We start from the raw sequence: 4,859 nt of genomic DNA on the forward strand, positions 1-4,859 counted from the left end.
GGTCTCTGGTTCCTCTACCTTTTCTAAAACCAGCTTGAACATCTGGAAGTTCACAGTTCACGTATTGCTGAAGCCTGGCTTGGAGAATTTTGAGCATTACTTTACTAGCATCTGAGATGAGTGAAATTATGCAGTAGTTTGAGCATTCTTTGGCATTGCCTTTCTTTGGGATTGGAATGAAAACTGACCTTTTCCAGTCCTGTGGCCACTGCTGAGTTTTCCAAATTTGTTGGCATATTGAGTGCAGCACTTTCACAGCATCATCTTTCAGGATTTGAAATAGCTCCACTGGAATTCCATCACCTCCACTAACTTTGTTCATAGTGATGCTTTCTATCAATAATCACCTTCAATGTAAATGGGTTGAATGCCCCAACCAAAAGACAAAGACTGGCTGAATGGATACAAAAATAAGACCCCTATGTATGTTGTCTACAAGAGACCCACCTCAAAACAAGGGACACATACAGACTGAAAACGAAGGGCTGGAAAAAAAATATTCCACACAAAGAGAGCAATAGAAAACAGGTGTAGCAATACTCATATCAGATAAAATAGACTTTAAAATAAAGGCTGTGAAAAGAGACCAAGAAGGACACTACATAATGATCAAAGGATCAAGCCAAGAAGAAGATATAACAATTATAAATATATATGCACCCAACATGGGAGCACCACAATATGTAAGGCAAATGCTAACAAGTATGATAGGGGAAATTAACAATAACACAATAGACTTTAATACTCACATCTATGGATAGATCAACTAAACAGAAAATTAACAAGGAAACACAAACTTTAAATGATACAATGGACCAGTTAAACCTAATTGATATCTATAGGACATTTCATCTCAAAACAATGAATTTCACCTTTTTCTCAAGCGCACATGGAACCTTCTCCAGGATAGATCACATCCTGGGCCATAAATCTAGCCTTGGTAAATTAAAAAAAACTGACATCATTCCAAGCATCTTTTCTGACCACAATGCAGTAAGATTAGATCTCAATTACAGGAGAAAAACTATAAAAAATTCCAACATATGGAGGCTGAACAACATGCTTCTGAATAAGCAATAAATCACAGAATAAATCAAAAAAGAAATAAAAATATGCATAGAAATGAATGAAAATGAAAACACAGCAACCCAAAACCTATTAGATTCAGTAAAAGCAGTGCTAAGGGGAACGTTCATAGCAATACAGGCTTACCTCAAGAAACAATAAAAAAATCAAATAAATAACCTAACTCTACACCTAAATCAACTAGAAAAGGAAGAAATGAAGTACCCCAGGGGTAGTAGAAGGAAAGAAATCATAAAAATTAGGCCAGAAATAAATGCAGAGAAACAAAAGAGACCATAGTATAAATCAACAAAGCTAAAAACTGGTTCTTTGAGAAGATAAATAAAATTGACAAACCATTAGCCAGACTCATCAAGAAACAAAGGGAGAAGAATCAAACCAACAAAATTCGAAATGAAAATGGAGAAATCACAACAGACAACACAGAAATACAAAGGATCATAAGAGACTACTACCAGCAACTATATGCCAATAAAATGGACAACTTGGAAGAAATGGACAAATTCTTAGAAAAGTATAACTTTCCAAAACTGAACCAGGAAGAAATAGAAAATCTTAACAGGCCCATCACAATCAGAAATCTTCCAGCAAACAAAAGTCCAGGACCCAACGGCTTCACAGCTGAGTTTTACCAAAAATTTAGAGAAGAGCTAACACCTATCCTACTCAAACTCTTCCAGAAAATTGCAGAGGAAGGTAAACTTCCAAACTCATTCTATGAGGCTGCCATTACCCTAATACCAAAACCAGACAAAGATGCCACAAAAAAAGAAAACTACAGGCCAATATCACTATGAACATAGATGCAAAAATCCTTAACAAAATTCTAGCAAACAGAATCCAACAACATATTAAAAAGATTATGATCAAGTGGGCTTTATCCCAGGGATGCAAGGATTCTTCAATATCCACAAATGAATCATGTAATACACCACATTAACATTAAACATTAAACACCACATAAAACATTAAAACATTAACATTATTATTGAAATATAAAAATCATTTGATTATCTCAATAGATGCAGAGAAAGCCTTAGACAAAATTCAACATCCATTTATGATAAAAACCCTCCAGAAAGCAGGGATAGAAGGAACATACCTCAACATAATAAAAGCGATATATGACAAACCCACAGCAAACATTATCCTCAATGGTGAAAAATTGAAAGCATTTCCCCTAAAGTCAGGAGCAAGGCAAGGGTGCCCACTCTCACTACTACTATTCAACATAGTTTTGGAAGTTTTGGCCACAGAAATCAGAGCAGAAAAAGAAATAGAAGGAATCCAGACTGGAAATGAAGAAGTAAAACTCTCCCTGTTTGCAGATGACACGATCCTCCACATAGAAAATCCTAAAGACTCCACCAGAAAATTACTAGAGCTTATCAATGAATATAGTAAAGTTGCAGGATATAAAATTAACACAGAAATACCTTGCATTCCTATACACTAACAATGAGAAAACAGAAAGAGAAATTAAGGAAACAATTCCATCCACCATTACAAAGAAAAGAACAAAATACTTAGGAATAAATCTACCTAAAGAAACAAAAGACCTGTATATAGAAAACTATAAAACACTCATGAAAGAAATCAAAGAGGACACAAATAGATGGAGAAATATACCATGTTCATGGATCAGAAGAATCAATATAGTGAATATGAGTATACTACCCAAAGCAATCTATAGATTCAATGCAATCCTTATCAACTACCAATGGTATTTTTCACAGAACTAGAACAAATAATTTCACAATTTGTATGGAAATACAAAAAAACCTAGAATATCCAAAGCAATCTTGAGAAAGAAGAATGGAACTGGAGGAACAGGAGGAACTGCCTGACTTCAGGCTATACTACAAAGCAACTGGTCAAGAAGACAGTATGGTACTAGCACAAAGACAGAGATATAGATCAATGGAATAAAATAGAAAGCCCAGAGATAAATCCACAAACCTATGGACACCTTATCTTTGACAAAGGAGGCAAGAATATACAATGGAGAAGACAGTCTCTTTAACAAGTGGTGCTGGGAACACTGGTCAACCACTTGTAAAAGAACAGTATACTAATGCATATATATGGAATTTAGAAAGATGGTAACAATAACCCTGTGTACGAGACAGCAAAAGAGACACCGATGTATAGATCAGTCTTATGGACTCTGTGGGAGAGGGAGCGGGTGGGGAGATTTGGGAGAATAACATTGAAACATGTATAATATCATGTATGAAACGAGTCGCCAGTCCAGGTTCGATGCACGGTACTGGTTGCTTGGGGCTGGTGCACTGGGACGACCCAGAGGGAGGGGAGGGGAGGGAGGAGGGTGGAGGGTTCAGGATGGGGAACGCGGGTATACCTGTGGCAGATTCATTTCAATATTTGGCAAAACTAATACAATATTGTAAAGTTTAAAAATAAAATAAAAAAGAAAAAGAATGAAACTAGAACACTTTCTAACACCATACACAAAAATAAACTCAAAATGGATTAAAGATCTAAATGTAAGACCAGAAACTATAAAACTCCTAGAGGAAAATATAGGCAAAACACTCTCCAACATAAATCACAGCAGGATCCTCTATGACCCACCTCCCAGAGTAATGGAAATAAAAGCAAAAAATAAACAAATGGAACTTAATTAAACTTAAAAGCTTTTGCACAACGAAGGAAACTATAAGCAAGGTGAAAAGACAGCCTTCAGAATGGGAGAAAATAATAGCAAATGAAGCAACTGGCAAAGAATTAATCTCCAAAATTTACAAGCAACTCCTGCAGCTCAATTCCAGGGAAATAAACGACCCAATCAAAAAATGGGCCAAAGAACTTCCCCAAAGAAGACATACAGATGGCTAACAAACACATGAAAAGATGCTCAACACCACTCATTATCAGTTCAGTTCAGTCGCTCAGTCGTGTCCGACTCCTAGTGACCCCATGAATCACAGCACGCCAGTGAAATGCAAATCAAAACCACAATGAGGTATCATCTTACGCTGGTCAGAATAGCTGCTATCCAAAAGTCTACAAGCAGTAAATGCTGGAGAGGGTGTGGAAAAAAGGGAACCCTCTTACACTGTTGGTGGGAATGCAAACTAGTACAGCCACTATGGAGAAAAGTGTGGAGATTCCTTAAAAAACTGGAAACAGACCTGCCATATGACCCAGCAATCCCACTGCTGGGCATACACACCGAGGAAACCAGAATTGAAAGGTACCCCAATATTCATTGCAGCACTGTTTATAATAGCCAGAACAAGGAAGCAATCTAGATGTCCATCAGCAGACGAATGGATAGGAAAGCTGTGGTACATATACAGAATGATGTATATGTGAATATATGAAACATAATGATGGGAATATTCAGTTCAGTTCAGTTCAGTTGCTCAGTTGTGTCCGACTCTTTGCGACCCCATGAATTGCAGCATGCCAGGCCTCCCTGTCCAGCACCAACTCCCAGAGTTCACTCAAACTCATGTCCATCAAGGCGGTGATGCCATCCAGCCAACTCATCCCCTGTCGTCCCCTATTCCTCCTGCCCCCAATCCCTCCCAGCATCAGGGTCTTTTCCAATGAGTCAGCTCTTCGCATGAGGTGGCCAAAATATTGGAGTTTCAGCTTCAGCATCAGTCCTTCCAGTGAACACCCAGGACTGATCTCCTTTAGGGTGGACTGGTTGGATCTCCTTGCAGTCCAAGGGACTCTCAAGAGTCTTCTCCAACACCACAATTCAAAAGCATCAATTCTTCGGCGCTCAGCTTTCTTCACAG

The sequence above is a fragment of the Bison bison genome, unplaced genomic scaffold (genome assembly GCF_000754665.1).
Source record: "Bison bison bison isolate TAMUID 2011002044 unplaced genomic scaffold, Bison_UMD1.0 scf7180017864519, whole genome shotgun sequence".
In the NCBI taxonomy this organism is placed as follows: domain Eukaryota; kingdom Metazoa; phylum Chordata; class Mammalia; order Artiodactyla; family Bovidae; genus Bison; species Bison bison.